Source organism: Spermophilus citellus (genome assembly GCF_964194105.1).
Source record: "Spermophilus citellus genome assembly, chromosome: 12".
Lineage (NCBI taxonomy): Eukaryota > Metazoa > Chordata > Mammalia > Rodentia > Sciuridae > Spermophilus > Spermophilus citellus.
In genome coordinates this window covers 41,601,032-41,621,941 of record NC_138198.1, presented here as the reverse complement: position 1 = coordinate 41,621,941, position 20,910 = coordinate 41,601,032, and positions in this window count along the sequence as shown.

Genomic DNA, 20,910 nt, shown 5'->3' with positions numbered 1-20,910 from the left:
TATGTAGTGACATTTTGAGTGGTGTCAGGTATCTCATCATAATTTTGATTTACATTTCCCTTTTTTTCATATTTTTTTGATAACTTGCCTTTTTTCTTTTAACTCTAGAAAAAGAATTTCTAAACCCGTTATTTTCAGGCTGAACTTATCTTCTAAACAGCTGCCTGGTGTTTTAGGGAAATGTTCTCCAAGCTTCTCAAACTCAGCCTCACAGGGTTCTCTCCCTCCTCTCCTGTGTAGGTGAAGGCATCTCCCTTGCCTCTCGGTCTAGAGGCTCTGGAGGTACTGTGGACTCCTCTTTCTCCCTGGGCATCTCTAGATCTGCAAAATGTCGAGGTGAGAGGCCTCATCCTTAACTCCCTCGGTCACAGATGGGCTCTGTTTTTTGACATTTAAGTTTGGATTTTGGTACTAATATCCAGACTGCCTGCGGGTTCTTCCTCTATCAGCCCCCCTCCAGGGCTATTCTTCTAGTTCTTCAAGCACTTGCAAACATTAGCTCATCTTCTTGTGGCCTTCCATATCAATACATCAGCCTCCTCTGAACCTGACTTACCCTTTCTGCTTGCTGGCCTGCAGGAGCACCTGTGGACATCTGCACGGCCCTTAAAGGGCAGGCTGGGGGCCTCGTCTTCTGTGGGTCCTTTTCAGTATCCACAGTCCTGATCCTGTCAGGCACTTCAGAGAGCAGGCTGCTTATGTGTCCTTTCCAAGCGCAGAAGCATCTCTGTGGGAAGTGTCTTGAATCAGTTCGGGCAGCAGTGTCCAACAGAACTTTTGGAAATGTCAGAAATACCCCATTTTTATATATTTGTGCTTCATCCACTGCAGTAGCCACTGGCCACCTCTGACTACTGAGGATTAAAAAGGTGGCCAGTGGGGCTGGGGAGCCTAGTTTTTAATTTAATTCATATTTCCATTTAAATAATAGCACATGACGAATAACTGCAGTTTTGAAGCACGAAGAGTTAGAATTGGGTTCATTATATATAAGAGAAAATTTGCAAGAAACAGTGATGCCCCCAGGACAGAAGTGCACCACTTTTCCCCAGAAGTCTGGACGTCAGCAGTTTAAGGCTAGAATGGGATTCTGGGTGCCTTAAAGAACCCCGGCTGAACAGCACAGGCTCTGGCTGAACTCCTCAGGGTTGCAGCTGCCCTGGGGAGTATGAGGGGCCATGCAAGCCACCTGCTTCCTGGACCTGGCATCCAGGACCCTGGAGGGCTGGTGCAGCCACTCTGGACATTGGAGGGTATGGAGACCCAGACTGCAGCTGGACCAGCAGCCCCAGGGCCCATGAGTCCCATGAGACTTTGGAAGAGCACAGGGGTTACCTGGAAATCAAGCGGTCAGTGAATTCTTGTAAAGCCCCATCCTCAAATGTAGACAAGGAAGACAGCCATTTCTGTTTCCATCTTCTTGGTTTTGCTTTCTGTATTGCTATTGTTTACATCACATATCACAACAAGAGGAAGATTTTCCTCCTCCTTCAAAGCAGGAAGCGGCATGATGGCTTTTGTTCCAAAACCCTGGCACATCATTGTCTAGACCAGAATGATAATGAGGCCATGGCTTCTCTGAAGATTACGAACGATTATATTTTTTAAAGCACTGTGATTTGAGTTTGCTGGTTTTATAATTTTTAGATGTTACTGTGCAGATGTTTGCCATCGGCAGTTGGTACTTAAATGAGAGGCGGATTCTCTTTTGCTGTGGTGCTTTGGAAATGGAACATCACAAGCAGGGAGTATGTGATTTTTTAATCTACATTTTTAGAGCTGCATTCAATCAGATGTCTGAAATGCGAGTTAAGCATTACCTTACATTTATAATAGTAGTTTTTATTATTTTCCATTTATTGAACTTCTTCTGGAAGTATGGTACTTTTAAAAGTTCCCAGACCTGTAACTAAATTCTAGCATACTTACTATTGATCTAAATTCTATATAGTCATCCAGATACTAATTTTTAAAAAATTACACATTACTTTGTGGTCCCAAACTGAAATGTACAAGGTTAATAATACTTTAAGTAAAGCTGCTTTGTGTATTTTAGGCAATTAAAACAGTGTAGATAATGAGACTGCTCAATCTGACTGCAATTTTAAGTAATATATTAAATGTGTCTAGACATTCTGGCAAAAGAGACTCTGAAATTTGCTGTGAACATAGATAAAATGTTATATAGATATCATTTTGGTCTAAATTACTGAATTCATTTGTAGGTAGAAACTGATAAAATGTTAAACAGATGAAGAATTAGTCTTAGCAGGTTCCTTTAAGGTTTCAAGCAACGGGCAGAGTTTAAAATTATATGATTCGTTCATTTTGGTTCTTACTGTTTAGCAAGTTTGAGTAAATTTTAGGAGCCATTATCACTTAAATAAGACTGTATCTAGATCTTTCAAATGAAAATTATGCCAGAATGAAGTTGTTTATGTAAAGGATATACGTGTACAATGACATTTTCCCTCTGAAATTGTATTATTTACTATTTTGTATAAGATTTTAAAAAATAAATACAAGATTAAGAGAGAGAGAGAGAGAGAGAGAGAGAGAGAGAGAGAGAGAGAGAGAGAGAGAGAGAATATCCTGGCTGCTACCATGAGGCATTCCATGACCCACACTCTGTCCATCATAGACAAGTCCCAGCTGGAACAGGTGAGACAGCAGGGAATATCAGCCCTCCACCATAAATATCTTCCTTCAGCTCTGGGAAATTTTCTTCTCTTATTTCTTTGATTGTTATTATCTTCTTCCCTAATTTCTCTGTGTCTCTTGGCTAAAGTCCTGTTAGTCCCATGTTGGACATCTGGACTCCTCTTCTACGTCTCTTCTTCTTTCCCTTCATAGTTATTTTTTTCACTTTTGCCTTTTGGTTATTCATTCTGAAAGACTTCTTCAATTGTGTCTCTTCTCCTCCATCTCTTCTGCTGAATCTTTAACTGGGAAACTGTATGTTTAATTTCTATGAATTTTCTTGATCCTTTCATCACCTTCTTTTCATAGCAAGCTGTTTTAGGATGCATGGGTCCATATCTTATCTAATTTTCTCTACTTTTTAAAAATTCCTGTCCTTCTGAATCATTTACTTTCTCCAAAGTGTATTGTTGTGTCTTCAGGCTCCTTCCTGTTTGTGTGGTTTATTTCCCTCCAATGCTAAGGGAGCCTAGATCTTCTGTTCATGCCTATGAGGGAAGGGGTGGCTTTGATTGACAGTAGTGCGTGGGTTTCCTTATAGCTACCTGGAATGAAAATCGCAGGTTGGGTGGTTCTCTGTGCGTGGGTGGGCACATCAATCATCAGGCTCTGCTGCAAGGGGATTTAGTTGGGAATAGCCGATGGGTTTCTAGGAGATGGTGTGGGGTTGGCAGGCTATACCTTCTGAGCCAAGCAGAGGGCAGGAGGCTGCTGGATTCCAGCCTCACCTTGGTTCTACTTACAAGCCAGTGGCCCTGGCCAGGACAGGAGCCTTTGTTAACGCTGAGTAGGTGGAGGGATCTTGCCTCATCCTGGCCCTGTGCAGCCTTTCTTCCTACCTTGGCGCCCGAAGAGACAGAACAAAGCAGTCAGTTAATTCAAGGAAAGAACATCACCCAGGCCATAGGAGACTGGCTGGCTGAGGGTGACATTCCTGGGTCCCTGCTGAGAGACCTCCTTTCATCTGCTGAGCACAGTTGGTCTTTTAAAGGTAAATGGCCAACTCTTGTCATTGCCAGCAGGTGGCAGTGAACTTATCTCAGTTTTGATTCTTTCACTTATAGCCCTCTGACCAGTCGGGGAGTTAAATTAGCCCAGGTGAGAATTCTTCCCAAGACCTCATCCTTTGGAAATTGCTCAAAAAAAAAAAAAAATCATTAAGAATACAAATAACGATAGATGTTGGCAAGGATGCAGGGGAAAGGGAATCCTTATGCAGTGTTATGGGAAGGTAAATAAGTACAGCCACTGTGGAAACCAGGCTAGAGGTTCCTCAAAAGACTAAAGATGGAACCACCATGTTATCCAGCTATGGCACTCCTTGGTATGCAACCAAAACAATTAAAGACAGCATCCTTCAGAGATACACTCATTCCCCTGAGTATAGCAGCAGCATTCACACCAGCCAGGTTATGGAACCAGCCTAGGTGTCCATGAACAGATGTCTGGATAAGAAAATGTGATATACATACACAATGGAGTTTTACTCAGCCATAAAGAAGAATGAAATTATGTCATTTGCAGTGCATGGAGCTGGAGAGGATTATGTTAACTGAAATAGACCAGACTCAGAAGACAAGTTCTGTATGTTTTCTTTCATATGTGGAAGCTAGAGAGAGAAAAAAAATTCAAGGGGGAAGATCTCATGAAAACAGAAGGGAGACAGACCATCAGGGTAGACGAGGGTGACCAAACAGAGGGAGTGGGGGAGGAATAGGGAAGGTGAAATTGACCCAGTCATGTTACATACATGTGCAAATATGCATTAACAAAATCCACTATTCTGTGTAATTAATATGCAACAATAAAAATTTTAAAAAATAAAGTAAAAAACAAAGTTGTGAGTATATACTACAATGTCCTATGTATTCAACCCTCTGCTCATGTTAAAAAAAAAAAAGAAAACAGATAAACTTTACTATCTCTGACTCACCCCCAGGAGACTGAGCTGAGAGAGATGAAGTGCTTTGTTCAAGGTTGCACTCCCAACATAGTGGTCTCTTAGTTTGAGCTTCGGGGCTTCGAACAGTTGCCACATTTTTTGTTGCCTTAAGTTCTTGGATATCTGCTTTCTCTGGCTTTCTGCTGCTCTCTGTGGGTCCAGTTTGCTTCAGGAGTCCGACTGCACCCCTCCCTCCTGTGTGTGTGTGTGAGCAGGCGAGTCCGAGGTGACTGTCCTGTGCTCCCTTTGCGCTCGGAGCCCCTTTCTGGGTCCTTGGTCAGATCCGTGTAGCTGCCCACCGACTAAGGCAGCTCCGTGCCTGCTTTTTCTCAGACTTGAGTTTGCTTTCTAGAGATCCCTAGAGCTCACTGTGCTTCGAGTCACTGAGGAGGCTGTGCATGGTCAGGCCTGGGAGGGAAGAGCACCCAGAGCTCTCAACACCTGGGCAAAGACAAGCAATGCTTAGGTGTGTGCACGGCCACCTCCACACATGTCCTCTCTAGATGCCAACCTCACCTCCGGGGACCTTCAGTCCTTGGTGGCCAACCACACCAGTGGCTGATTCCGGCCCATCTCAACCCAGGTTCCGTAAATGACTCATGCTGTTCCTCGTCATCTGGTTTTTCTTATCTCTGCGCCCTCACATCTTGCTTCTTGGTTCCGGTGCCAGGGACTTGCTTTTACTCCCTACAGAACTGGAACCGTGTTCTTGGTCCTCAGCCTCCAGACCTTGCCTCTGCCTACAAGAACCTGTGTTCCTTTCCCTCTTCCTCAAGGCTACTCCTGCACATTCAATGACACAGTTCCCTTTGGGAGCAGAATCTCAGACTAAACGGCCCTTCTCTGGGTTCCCCAGTACTCTGTGCTTCCCTTACCTAAGCACTTGTGGCATTGGCATAGCTTGTTTTATTGTCTCCATCAAGTGCTAGATTCTTGGCTGCCACAGGGAGCAGAGGAGTCTTCCTCTATTTACTTATTTAGTGGATAGTGAGTGATGACCAAGCGCTGGGTAGGGTGCTAGGTGCTAGGTGCTACACAGCCATAAACTTGCCTATCTTTGAAGATTTGCCTTTATTTCTCCACTCTTCCCTGGAATAGCATGCCTATGATGGATACTTGTGGATTGAAGGAGCAGATTTCCCCAGCCAAGCTAAAAAAGCTGTCCTTCAGGGGCTTCAATATAGAAGATGGTTCCATATTTATGGATGACCAGCAAAAACCAAGACTCACAAACCTTTTGCCAAGTCACAGTATCTAGCACAGCCACCAACAAATACCCAGTGTTAAGAGGCCCGTGGAATATAACTTACCCAGGAAACTGACTGCAGTTCTCCATCATGGGATCATTTCCTAGGGAACGGAATGCCTCTGTACAAATGCACAGGGGACTCCTCTCGAGGAACCTCCCATCCCAGCCTCCAGGGTCAGGGCAAACACGAAGGGTGAGATGTCATGGAGAGTTCTCAGGGGCTTGGTGGAAAGAAGCACAGAAGCCAGGGTGGAGTGTGCAGGCTGATTTCATTTGATTTTACTTCCCACCTCCCCTATTCTCAGGGAGCTGTGACGTTTTTGTTTCCATGGTGACAGGACCTTTTCTATAATCTCTCTGGATTGTCCACATGAACACCAGAGTTTGTAGTTTCAGTTCAACTATGTTGGTTAACATCCACACCTAAAAGATGGCGTCTTTCTAAGTTCAACACGAAGTGGGACTGCGTTCCCCCGTCACTGAGAGCACAGGTTAGCACTGAGTGCAATCCATCTCCTGTGGATCCCCAAGAAGCACCAGCTATAGCAGTAACTGAAAAAATAATAATAACTAATAACAACCACCATCTAGGGTGGAGCAGAAGGAAGCCAAGTGGGCAAGGTGTTTGGTGGTTGGTGGATTTTTTAAAACCTTTATTTATTTATTTATTTATTTATTATGTGGTGCTGAGGATCAAACCCAGTGCCTCACACATGCTAGGCAAGCGTTCTGCCACTGAGCCACAACCCCTGCCCGCCCCCACCCCCGGAGGTGAGTGGCTTTGAAACTTTTTTTGTACGTGGTCTGCTACCTTCCCCAGGGGACAGAGTTCAGTCAGGCACAACTGCCCCCGTTGTGAGGATGCATCACAGCAGCCCACAGCAGAGCGTGCTCAAGTTCTGAAGCAAGGCAGTGGGGGGCACCAGGAAGGTGGGGCCTGTGCAGCAGCTGTTGAGAACAAAATCAGCCCATGCTGGAGCACTGTGTGCAAACTTCTCAAACAGAACTCTGCTCAGAACTCTGGCCCCGAGAGGAGAGTAGCCTGAGTGGGTATGAAACCTCACAGGTGGAATTGTTCCTAAAGGTCCCAGAACAGTGAGAAGCGTCATAATGGAAGAGCAGGTATCAGCATGCAAGTGGAGACCCTGTCCATCCAGAGCTATTCTGGCGGTGGGCATCATCCCTAGGGAGGAGGGATGGGTGGTCCACACCTGAATTATACCCTAGTTATGTCCACTTGCAATTTCTAACCTATGTGTGTGTGCAAATATTCATTCTCCAATTATAATTACTCTCACCTGCTGCTGGGTTGCGTGGAGGAAGCCTCATATCCCAGGCCCCGCAGATGCCTATGCAGATAGATGCCTGTGGTCTTTTTAAGCACCCTGCCACTCGGGTACCAGTGTTGTCACCACAGCAGACATGAGCACAAGGAGGCAGAGAGAAGTTAAGCACTCAGCTACTATGTGGCAGGGGTTTGGACGCAGGAAGTCCAGCTGCATGCAGGACCTGTGTTCTTGATCATCACGCATGCGTCACGCTACATGTCAAACTGCTCATGAACTCTGTAGGGTCCATTCTGTTTGAATGATTGTTTTATTCTGACCTCATCTTGTTGACTTGAAGAAACACTGAGTCAGAAAAGCCACTAGCTCTCTGGTGCAGTGGGACCCAACCAACATTTGCAATGGCCACTATTAAAATTAATTGAAGTTTGTTAGACTGAGGTGAGTTCAGCTTTTTGAGTAAACAAACTAAGCCCGAGGAAAAGCAAACGGAAAGCAGAGATTTCACCCACCAGAAACTGCCAACTAACCAATGAGGGACCTGACACTCTGGTCAGATGTCCCCTTGTGTTGCCTCTGTGAAGATCTCAGGAAAGCCCCTGCCCGCCCCAGAGGCGTGAGGGAGCATTTAGACAAGTTACTGCACAATCCACGAATCTTCCTCTGCCTAAATAAACTCTTTGAAATTTTAATGTGTCTTCACTGATCTCTGAAGAGTTCTGGGGTCAGAAGTGAGGGTCCACATGAGACCTAAGAGGCCCCAGGAACACTGAGTGACAAGGCATGGAGGGAGCCCATTGTGCTGGCTCTTCTCTCATTTATAACTGGAGGTCAGGGTGAGTCTGATCATCTTCCATGGCTTGCATTTATTTTGGGGTTCTCTGAGTCTATTTATTTATTTGGTGGTCCTAGGAATTGAACCTGGGGCCTTGTGCATAGCAGGCGAGTGTCCTACCACTGAGCTACATCCCCAGCCCTCTCTAAGTTTCATTTGAGCATTTTTAATCCAAACTAGGTCTAGAAGTGAAGCCTGGCTCTGTCATTGGATTGGGTCTGGTAATCTGGACAGGCCCAGGGAGAGGCCTCAGGCAGGTAAGATTTTGGAAAGACAGGGAATCTTGGGTGCCTCCGAAGCCAGGGGTCAAGAAAACTCTATCTGGGACTCCATCAGATTTTATGGATCAGAGTTATTGACCCAGAACTCATGTTTACATAGAGAAAGGGGTGAAATTTACCAAAGATGATTTAGTGTTAGAGTGGCCACGGTGGGGACGCGTTTTCCCAGGTGAACTTGGGTAAGAAGGGATCTGAATGTCCTGGAGACAACGGGCTGCACCGTTTGCCTTTCCACGACTTCTCCAAAGACTAACGGGAAGTTAGACAACTACTGGGTGAAACATACAGCATGTTGGTGGGCTCCAAATCCAGCCTCTCCTCTCTACCTAGTTACTCTGAATTTAGGGACCCTTCTTCTCAGTTATCTTTCCACTCTAAAGGTGAAAATGAAGTTAGACAAATGCCTTAGAAAGCTGGACCCTCCAATCAACCGGTCACCCCCCTTTCACCTCATTTTTATTCCTTTTTACTCTGGTTAAAATCCAAGTTCAGAGTAACAGTCCAAAACAAACAAACAAACAAAAAACCCAAACAACAAAACAAAACAAAACAACAACAACAAAACAACCAGAAAGTTGCTGAATTTGGAATCCTTACTGAGCATATGACCTAGGACATCTCTATCATCTTCTAATTTTTGTGGTGCTAGGGGCTGAATCCAGGGCCCGCGGGTGCTAGGCAGGAGCTCTACCACTGAGCGGCATCCCAGCGGGACCCCCTGATATTCATCAGCTTAGTCATATGATGTCACGACCTGGTGAGGCCCTCAGAAAGGAGTGACTGCAGTCTAATGGTGAATATCTGGAAACCATAGTAAGGATCCTCTGTCTCAGGCACCTGTGCACCTTTCAAAATCCATCCCTAAGGTATTTCCCTCCAAAATGGACCAATCTGTTGTATTATCTTATAAATAAAAGTAACTACTGGTCTCGAATCATACAGCTGATTGCTGGTCTTCACAAACAGTCTGAATTTCCTATGGAAAATGCCTTGCCTTGGGCTGTGGCTGGGGCTCAGTGGTAGAGCACTTGCCCAGCATGTGCAAGGCACTGGGTTCGATTCTCAGCACCACATATAAAGAAATTTAAAAGAAAAAATAAAGGTCCATTGAAACTAAAAAATATTAAAGAAGAAATGCCTTGCCTGCCCAGCATGGTGACACAGGCCTGTGGTCCCAGTGACTTGGGAGGCTGAGACCGAAGGACTACAAGTTGAAGGCCAGCCTCACCAACTTAGCAAGACTATCAGCAACTGGGCAAGACCCATCTCAAGATAAAAATGTCTGGGAAAGTAGCTTAGTGGTAAAGCTCCCCTGGGTTCAACTCCAAACAAAAGCCCTGTCTGCTTTATTAATTAACAGTTTTCCCTAGAAACATTCTAGTTAAAAATCATGAACTAGGCTTGGAAACTATTGAACTGGTTGCCTTAGTAGGCTCAACTGAACATTCTGAAGGGGCCCTACAACAAGAGAAAGATCAAAGGCCGATGAGTGCATGTTCTTATACCTATGACGGCTACAAAGACCAAGAGGACCTCTTCATTTTGATTTTAAAGCATCACCAGGAGGCCCAGACTAACACCCCTGTGCCTCGAGGTGTCTGCTTACACTGTGGACAGCCAGGTGTCCCGAAAGACATCGTCTGCTTCTCTGCAGCCATCAGTTGGGCCCACTTCCTGTAGCCCAGGCCATTCCTCCACTAGAGGAAGTCCCTGAGGGCTTGACTCCCAGGATGGTCAGCACGGATGGGGCTCTGCTGAACCGCTTCCCATCACACCTTGAAATGAACAAGAGGGAACTAAGACAAAGATTCATGGGAAATATCCTACAGCATTGGTAGATACCAGAGCCACGCTTAAATCTGACCCTCACACATCTATCAAAGGAAGGTTTCCATGTTGGGGCATTCAACTCAAGTCCAAAGGCTACCATGGCCCAAACTGTCCCATGGACACTTGGACCATTTTCAGAAAAATATGTCTTACTAGGGGATACTGCCCCAGGTGACACTTCTGGACCCAGACTAGTTCTCTAAGTGAAGAGTTCACATAAAATTCTCCTTAGAGGGAAGATGCATCTGAGAATTTCCTGACTCACCCAACCCTGAGTGACTGTTCCTTACAGGCTGATATTGATAGCTCAAACCCACGAAACCCCTACACTTGCTGAAGTATCTGAGTATTTGTGAGCTTTCTCCTCAACTAATAGGAAAACCAAACGTGCTGAACTTGTGTGGACCTTTCTAAGTGGTTCCTAAGTTGCTTGTATTCCCAGTAAATCCAGTGGCCATCCAGGACCTCTCACCAGCTGCAGTGGATTTATAATTCCTGCTCCGGCTCTTCTAACACACCGATCCTACCTTTCAAAAAGCCCAACAGGTGAGGCTAGAGATGAGTTCAAACCCTTTGTGCAGTGACCACACTGGCCATCTGAGGGTGTCTAGATGTTCCCAAAGCTAATGAGTTGTTTTCTAACAGACACACAAATCCAAAATGGTTCACAGGAGTGGAACTTTGCTCGGCTTTCCTAAGTATTCCAATGGATTAAAGGAGTGAATACTGACTTGCTTTGAGTAGAAAAAATCCAGGATGCACTTGGCCTATAATGCCGCAGGGCTTTCCCAAGACCCTGTCTTATTTTCCTCAGATGTTTTGGAAAACTTACAATGCCCTAGGAATTCTGCTCTTATTCAACATGCAGATGATGGATGGCCGTGTTCTTCTAAGCAATATTGAGAAACCAATTTGATTTACTTCTGACAAAATTAGCTTGCAAAGGCCATAAGGACTTCATTGAAAAATCTCCAATCTTTCAGAGAAAAGATTCCATTATTTGGAACATAAATCTGATTGCAGAAGGAATTTCTCTCTCATTAGAAAGAATAAAAGCATTTAAAATTTCTCCAGACTCAGGATTAACAGACAATTAAGAGGTTTCCTTGGGCCTTTGGGCTTGCAGGATCTTGTATGTCTTGGGTCCTAAATTCTTCCTTGCTGGTATCTTCCTTGAATGAATTAAAAAAAAAAATCTCTGTCCCAAAGTCTTTACTTGGGAAGAATAATCACAAAGAGGCCTTCATCCGGCTAAATCTGGTTGTGCAACAACCTTCAGCCCCAGGACTCCTGAAGTATAGCAACCCTTCACCTTGTTCGTTCATGAATGTGACAACTGGGGTTTACCAGTTCTTACTCAAGAACTCCTAAGTGTAGGCCCATCCCTTATTTTAGCCCGTAATTGGAAGCAGTGGTGAGAACCCATCCAGATTGTCTGAAAGCAGTAGCAGCCAAATGGGTAGAAATCTCATCTGCACCAGTGTTAGGAAATCACAGGGTCTAAACGCTGTTGACAGTTGGTTGAATTCTGACCACGTCCAGCATTTTTCAGTGAATGGACCATCGTCTTATGAAATCCTCTTCCTGCCACCTTGTAATCTCTACCTCAGATGTGGAGATCTACCTGACCCTGCAGCCTTGTTCCCCTGCCTGCCCAGGCTGAGCACCAACGGTGAGCATGGCCCTAGCACTCATGCACGATCCTGCGCTAAGACTTTCTGTTGACTGATCTTATGCCAAAGATAAGAAGGAACCTCCTCCTTGGCTTCATCCTTTGATTTATCTGATTTTTGTGGGTTTGATTTGCGGGCACTTGGCTGAGGTGCATCCTCCAGTCTCTTGATATCGTCCTCCTGAGATTAACCACATAATCTCTCTTGTGTTCTGTTTTTTCTCAAGGGCCTTAAATGCAACCATCCCTGACATACCAGATGGTCTCACCACAATTAGAGCAACGAAAATGAGACCATCTTTCTTCAATGAGCCTGATGTTATGTCTCGATGAGCTCCATGCTGACACAGAGATATCCCAGCTGTGATGGTGACAGGGACAGGTGCTTAGGTCTAATTTTTGGTCGATCTCTCATAAATAAGAGGTTGACCAAAATTGGAGGCAATCATTGAAAACACTTTCTTTCCTAATGAGGAAATTTCCCTATGGGAGTTGGTATCTGTTGCTTCTCAGAGCTTGGGCAAGATTTGCTGAGAGCTTGACAGCCTCTTCCAACTTGGGTGTTGGTAGAGAGCTGAAGATTGACCCCATCCCCTGCCTTTGGGAGCACACCTTGACTTTGGTGGACATGGGCATTGGTATGGTCAAGGAAGGCTGATCTCAAAAATAACTTGGGATCCATGGTCAAGTCCTGTACTTCAGCATTTGTGTAGGGCCTGCAGGCCAGTGGTGACATCTCCATGATTGGGCAATTTGGCTTTGGGTTTTACTCTCTTCCCTGGTGGTAGTGAAAGTGGTTGTAACCATAGGCACCAAGGCAAGGGCCATAATGCTTAGGGTCTTCTGTTGGTAGTTTGTTTTCTTTATGTGCTAGCCATGCTGATTCAGTTGGTTGGGTGCCAAAGTGATCTTCCTGCCTTAAAGAAGCCCAGACAGAGCATGCACAGGAGAAGTGGGTCGAAGAAATGGTGGAGAAGCACTCACAGTTGCTGGGCTCTTTCACTTCCCTTAAACTGGAGAAGGAAAAAGAGAAGGAAATCAGTGACCAGAAAGCAGAGGAAGAGATAAGGGGAGAAAATGTTGAGAAAGAAGAGGGAGATAAGGATGACGAGGACAAGCCCTAGAAGTCCATCTATAACCTCACTGGTAAGAGCAAAGAGCAGGTGGTCTGTTCTGCTTTCATAGAGCAAGTAGGCTTGGAGGTGGTGTATGGGGCTGAGCCTGTGGGTTTACTTGCAGAAGTTCCAGGAGCTTGATGGGAAGATCCTGGTCCCTCTTACCAAGGAAGTCCTGGAACTAGCTGAGGATGAGAAAAGGAAGGTGGAGGAGGTGTGGTGGAGGTTTGAGAACCTCCGCAAGCTTAGGAAGGGAATCTTGGTTGAGAAGGTTGAGGAGGTGATGATTTCCAATAGGCTTGTGTCTTCACCCTGCCGCAGAATGATCAGCTGACATGGAGTGAGTCCGAAAGCCCAGGCACTTGGAGACAACTCTACAGTGGCCTGTCACATTTTGGAGACAGCCTCAGCAGAAGGCCGAGGAGGACAAGGTGTCAAGGACCTGGTGGTGCTGTTCTTTGAAACTGCACTGCTCTCCTCTGGCGGCTCCCTGGAGGAGCTCAGGTTCACTCCAGCTGCGTCTGCCCACGATCAAGTTCAGGCCAGCACTGATGAAGAGGAAGAGATGCTAAGAGAGACCAAAGAGATCCCACCCCCAGCTCCAGGGTGGTGAGGCCGAATCTCCTGTGGAAGAGGTAGGGTAGGAGTTCCCACTTGGGCACCTCAGACCCTCTGCATAGGGTCCCCAGGGCTCCACAGTCACCTCGAGTGGCCCTGCTCCCTTTGCCCACACCTCCCTCTGCTGATGTGCAGTGGCTTCTTTCTCTCCTCTCCTGTGTCGAAGGCAGGAAATCCCTTCCCTCTCAAATTTGACAACAGCACTGTATCTTGTGCATCATGTATTTTTGTTTGTTTTGTTCTGAAATTAAAATAAAGAAGCAGCCTTGCCTTTTCTTCCTCTCTCTCTCTCTCTCTCTCTCTCTCTCTCTCTCTCTTGTCTTGCTGTACTGCCCAGGCTGCCTGGGCACAAAGCAGTCCCCCTGCCTCCCTCAGCCTCCCTCAAACCCAGGACTACAGGCCTGAGCCACTACACTCACTTAAGATGCACTTTTATACATTTAGATACTGTTTTTTTTCTTTTTTTGTTTTGTTTTGTTTTGCAGATCTGGGGGTGTTGAACCCAGAGCTTTGCAGGCACTAGGCAAGTGCTCTACCGCTGAGCTATATCCCCAGCCCAGTTTTATATATTTTTTAAAAAGTAATATAAATAAATATTTATGAAAAAAAAAGTGGATATCTGTATGCATATCCATGCCCAAAGCCTACATCCACACTGATGGCTCTATCCATCCCCACAACTATACCCTGACACTCATTTCCATAGCCAGAATTCATGCCCATGTCTAGACCCATTTACTTCCATACCCACGTCTGTATCTATTCAAGCCTCCCCTCCTTGGGCACGTGTATTTTCCAGTCCTTGTGAGGTCAGATGCAGCCATGAATCCCTTATGGCCAATGGAACATGGCAGATGGCCTGTGTCTGAGCTCACCAAACCTTTTACTCACTCCTTAGATACCACTTAGTAGGGAGCCAGGGTAGCACCCCAAGCCCAGGGGACCCTAACTCCAGGCTGGGTTCCTGGAGGGCCCCTCTTGCTCTCTCCATCCCTCAATACTGGACAGGGGTGTAGTACAGGAATAAAGCTTCAGTCTTACATCACCAAGATTTAGGAGCAATTTGTTATGTTAGATAGACTATCCTAACCACTAAATATTTAATAAGGACACTATAAAATACTGATAGTATTTGTCTGGATTGTGGATTATGAATGATTCTTTGACTTCTCTTGTAGTTTAACATATTTAAAATGCACCCCAAATTAGTGTTCATTTTTCTAGTAAGAAAAACCACTAGTTATTTTGTTATTAAAATTGTTTAATTTTTAACCAAAATCTCTTTTGCACATTTAATTATGTTTGTTCTCAAAGATTTCACTTAAAGTTCAGGGGAAATTCAGCATCTCATGCTTATTTCTGCATTATTTCCAAGTCCACGGGGACATAAATTAACCCTCCATTGGAGCCGAGAGCGTCTGCAGGAGCTCAGCTGCCCAAGGGGGCTGAGCTCAGAGGCTGTGCCCTGGTTCTGAACACCTGGGAGAAAACCAGTGAATTATGCTGATTAGTATGGATGTTTAAAGATGTTTGGATTGCTGTGATGTGGAAAACACAGTTTGTATGCTTGATCATTCTCAGTTTCCAACAGTGGCAGATAAACCACAGGGAATTTCCTCTTTCTGTGGTTGAATTAAATCGTTAGTCAATGTTCTGTGACTCATGAGCTAGTTATGCAAGTGTTTTGCTTTTCCTCTTTCTTCTTGTTTGTATAATCTCGCTAGAGTTGAGACTAGAGATAGAGGTATTTCAAAATGATAATTTTTAGGCAATTTTATTGGTTCAATCCTAGGCTTTGAGATAAAGTAGAATACATAGATGGAAATGAAGATTTTTAATCGCCCATGGATTTCTTTCATTTCTGTTATCCCTGACTTTTCTTTCAAGTAGTGAACTCTTTTCTCATTTGAAACAGGTGGAAATTCAGGGGCTAGGTCAGGTTCAAGAGCACCCTGGTTGAACGGGACTGTCTGCCTCTGGGGCTCCAGCTCTCAAAATCCCAGGGCCGAGTGGAACTCAGATGTTAAAACACAGCACAGAACATCGGAAATTAACTGTGCTTCCTTGAATATATAAGGAGAAAATAAACAAGCAAAAAAGTGACCAGGGAAACCTGGTTTCTCTGTAGTCTAAAGGCTGTGGTGGAGAGGGCATGGCTGGATGGTCAGTCCTGAGTTCAGATCCTGCCCTACTGCCTGCAGGCCCACGGACTGACACACGTGGCAACAGTTTTGAGCTTCAGTTTTCTCATATGCAAAATAAATAGTTTCTTAAACTGTAAAACAATCCCTCATCTGTCATTGCAGGTGTTAAAGTAACATATGCAAGGATTTGACACGTAGTTGCAATTTTTAACTAACAGAATTGCAACATGGATTGCAGATGTGGTGGCTCAGTTGTCAAGAGTTGGTTCAGGTTCTGTTATTTCAGGCTTTTGCATCAAAATGGCAATGAAGAGAGGGCAAGGCGGGTTCCAGGCACAGCCAGCTAGTTGAGCTTCCAGGTACTCTGCTGGGATTCTATCTGGATGAACATTTGTCCCCACGGATCCCATGAGACAGGTAGGGGCAAGGGCTTGGGTGATGCTCCCCACAATGCAGAGCAGGAGCGTAGGATTGCCAGCACACCTGCCACGGACTCACACTGAGGCTAGGAATGAATACAGCATTCATCCTGGTGAGTCACTGGAGTGGTGGAGCCATCTAGACAAAAGGCACTGAGGACAGCAAGGGTCCCCGGAAACCTTGCTGCAAATGTCAGCCAGAACATTGTATCAGATCAATAATGGTGGTAATAACAGCATTTGGAAGGAATGTGGAGAGATTCCATCACCAGATGAGGCTTGCTATTGTCTGGTAGCCACCCTTGTCACCAGAGACCTTGAGGCCCAGAGAGACTGGGGGAAGAGGCGTCTGTTTTCCGGTGGGCGGGAAGCTCAGCTTCTGCCCTGCTGCTCCTGTGTATGCGGAGTGAGGGAGACTGCAAGGGGTGAAGGAGCTTATGTCATCTGGGGTCACTCTCCAGGGACAGAACAGAAAATAAGGATGATTCTCAGTGACAGCAAGCAGCTGAGCAGGAGCAGAATCTGACAGGAGCCTTCCTCCTGGTCCTGGCAAAGGAAGGCATGTGGGGACGGTGACAAAGACCGAGGCAGGGAGGTCAGTTGGCATCAGCTGATGGCTGTGAAGATGTCCGCTCTTAACTGCCTCCTTGGTAGCTCTTAGATGCCACTCTGGGAGGACATGGTGAGGAGCACCACCGAGTTTGAAGCTAAAATAGTGACGTCAGTGAGTTGGCCAAACCTGTCTGCAAAGACTCACGTTGAATTCTTGTGTCTGATGCCAAAAGCATGCATCTGGAAATGAAGCTTGACTGGAAGAAATAACATCACAATTTTAACATCTGAGTGGCATGAAACATCACTTCTGTGAAATATTAGATTCGTTAAACAGCCTGTAAACTGTTGGGTTCAACAAAGTGAAGGAATTATCTCAAAAAGCCCAAAAATGGTGAGGGGAGGGGTGAGCTGACCTGAGAGAAGAGGAAGAAGAGTGAATTCCCACCTGATGCCTAGCATCACAGGGCACCAAATAAGACACGGGCAGGGTGGCTGGGCGGCGATTGATGGTGAAATCTCGGGATGTGGGTCACTGGGAGCTTTTTGTGTCTGTCTTGACTGGAATTCCACAGTCTGTGCAGGTTCTAGGGTTGGGGATGTGGCTCGGTGGTAGCATGTGCCAGATCCTGGGTGCATCCCGAGCACCACCAAAAAAAAAAAAAAAAAAAAAAGGCAGAAAGAAAAATTGTCCAGGTTCTGGCATCTTCCTTGAGTAATGCTCAAGTCTAAGCTTGGCTCAACCACGTGTTTTTCTGCCACCTGTTTTCCAGGCAGAATCACAGAGGTGAAGGGGCTTTGGGGACATTTGGTGGGAGGCCCTGGAGCAGCTCTAACTGGTAGGTGGGAGAGGAGGGCCAAGCTCAGGGCCAGGTCCCTCCACTGCAGATCATTCTCTGAGACCAACCACCAGGGCCTCAGGGAGCTTCTCTAACTGTCCACTTCCTCCCGCACCAAAAAAAAATCGTGACAATAAATGCATGGGGCAGTTCAGAGGGTCAAGTTAAACTAAATAAAATCACAAAAGGGAAAGTGTCTAGCTTATAGTTAGTTACCTGTGAAGAGATAACCATCCCCACTCCAGGATCCTTTTAATGGAAAATCAATCTCAACTATTTTTTCTATACTGTTATGTAAAAACTCCATTATTTATATGAACCAACATAGAAATCTTGGTCTACCAGGATGCCTATAGCTTCAGAAATGATAGCTGGGCATTTCATCGCTATGAGATGTAGTCCATCTACTTGGAAGCATATTTAAAAATGAAGGTTCTGGTGGGTGCCTGATGTTTGCTCAGTTCATGGCGACACTGAAGATTCGTAGTGAAAATCAGCTGACAGGAAATGAACCCTGTATTTCCTCATTACCTTACCTGACATTCAGTAATGAAAGCCATTGGGCTGACTTCACCTAAGGACTGTCCCTTCTTCTGTCTCTGTTTAGAGATGTCATTTCTGGCCCATATGTTATAGAAAAAGGAAATGAAAAACAAAATGAAAGAAAACAACAAAAAACAGGTAGTAGGGAAAAATAACATCTAGAAGATATAATTGTTTCTGTTCCTAAAAAGAACATATTTCCTAAATTAATCTATAAAGACTCACAGGGTCGTACAATACAAGGTTTGAAGGTTTCTTGGTTGACATCTCCTCAGCCCTCGTGAGAGGCCCAGTTGCTCAGTCTATACCTGGATGGTTCTTTAAAGCTGAATGAGGAGCACGAGGAACTGGGTTTGGTCCCCAGCACCACCAAAAGGAAAAAAAAAATCAATGAGAAATTATTATATTGAAAATATAAAAGTGAGACCAAGGTCTTCCATTTCTCAAGACTAACATGTGGTCAGATTCAGTCCCTTTTGGCCTTGAGTGAGCATGACATGCTAGGGTTCAAGTTAAAACCCTTACGTTTAAATCATCATAGGATCATTGGGGGATCCTAAAGATTATTTCAAAGAATCTTTAAAATTTACAATGAGAAACCTCTCCTGCAGGCCCCCAACGGCTCCATGGACCACAGGCCTGGGTTCCCATGGAGGTGCTGCTGCAAGCCTCTAGCAGGCAGGGGGCCCTTCGCACAGGAGGCCAGACCGCCATTGTCTGTCCCCTGCAAGGTGCTGGGGGTTCTCAGAGTTGAGACTCGTCAGTGGTAACGACACTATTCATGTTCACCAGAGAGTTCAGAATTATGGCTTCTTAACATGATTTAATGATTTCATTTGGTAATTTTAATTTTTGTTTTGGTTTTGGTATTTTTGATACTTTTATGCTGTCATTAATATGTGTAAAAAACGTTTTTGAAGATGTATTTTAAACATATCGCACACTCCAATTCTGGATAAATTTGTAATTTCGTTTTATTCTTTGGTACTTGGGATTGAACTCAGAGGCGCTTCACCACTGAGATGCACTCCCAGTCCTTTTGATTTTTTAAAAAATATTTATTTTATTTATTTATATGTGGTGCTGAGGATTGAACCCAGGGACTTGAACATGCGAGGCAAGCCCTCTACCGCTGAGCCATATCCCCAACCCCAGTCCTTTTGATTTTTTTTTTTTTATTTTGGAACAGAGGCTGATGAAGTTGAGGCTGGCCTCAAATTTATAATCCTCCTGCCTCAGCCTCCTGAGCTGCTGGGATTACAGGCATGTGCTACCATGCCCTGCTTTAAGAGCTTTGTAAAGTTGTGAACAACCAATAAAAAAATAAATAAATAAAGTGTACTTTTAAGTGCCATTAAGGTCTTGTTGTTTTCAAAGAGATTCAAGATTTCCATGACTTTTCTTTTGACAGTCAGACAGACCTGCATTCATGGCCAGGCTCTGTTGCTTATTAGATCCTGTAATCTTTGGTGTGGAATGTAACTCTTTCAGCCCTGAACACCTCTTCTCTAAATGGGTCAATATGTGTCCTGTGTGAGATCTCAATAAAACAGTGGGGATAACTTGGTGTGGTGTGCACGCCTGTAATCCCAGCAACTTGGGAGATGGAGAGAGGAAGGAGAATCTCAAGTTCAAAGGTGACTATGGGCAACTTAGTGAGATCCTGTCTCAAAAATGAGAAGGGCTGGGAGTGTACTCGGGGGTAGAGTGCCCTTGGGTTCAATTCCAGTACCAAACAACAATAACACAAATGGGGGGAGCAGGGACACTATCATGTAGCCCAATGCCCAGCACATGGTCCCCGTGATGCGGTGGTAACAGGTAACCATAGGAAGTAATGATTTAAAGAACTGTACAAAAGCAGTTTGTTTTTGTTATTTGTAGCTTCTGGCATAGAATAGAAAAAGGATTTCTAGTAACTGGTAAGCAAAAAGGCATCCTTCTGGCCCTTCATATTGGAAAACCATCGTACGTGGTAATATGTGGAGGTATCACGACCCCTCCCTAACTGCCACTACTGGGAGTTTACTTATAGATTGTGAAACACCTCTGTTAGGTGGGAGTGGCAGGAAACCACCATTTGCACCTTCTTATAGATCACAGGATGCGTCCATTGATCCCCCCACATGCCTTGTTATCATTACTTTATTCATCAAACAATACTGAGCACGTACCACTAACCAGCACCGAGGGGAAGGCTGGGGACACTGAAATGAAAGAGGACAGTCCCAGTCCTTCGTAGATTGAGTCTAGCAGGGACAAAGCTATGCCTAGGACATAGCTTATGGGGGACACAGAAAAGGAGGGGTTGAGGACCAAGAGAGATTCCCAGAGTAGGTGCCTGAACACAATCTTGCAGAAAACGTAGGTGGCAGGGAGAGGAGGGAGGGACTGTCCAGGGAGAAGTGACGTGAGAGCAGACACGTGGAGAGGAGGATGGCAGGGTGTGTGGGTGGAGGCCAAGGGGCCTGGTGGTCGGGTGTGAGTGGCAGGCGAGGGAGGCTGGGAGCTGAGCTGCAGAAGTGGGCAGATCTTGGAGGCCACCAGCATCCTGCTGAGAACCCTGTATGTTCCATCTTTAGGCACCGGGAGTTTGAAGGGTATAAAATAGAAAACTGATCAGGTGCGCCTTGTCTGAGGATGTCTCTGGCTAATCTGGGAGGCAGAGGCTGGAGGAAGCCTGGCTGCCAAGTGTCAGGGCAGACCCAGAGTGACAGGGATTGGTGCCTGGTGGGCAGTGGGGTGAGAAGGTGGCAGAGAAGGAGGAGGCTTGGATCATCAGGAAGGTGATCAGGGGATGTTTTCATGCTGAGAGTCACAGAGGAGGGTGACAAACTTAGAGAAGTGTATGGGGTCCACCCGAGGCTGACCCAGTGTGTGGGACT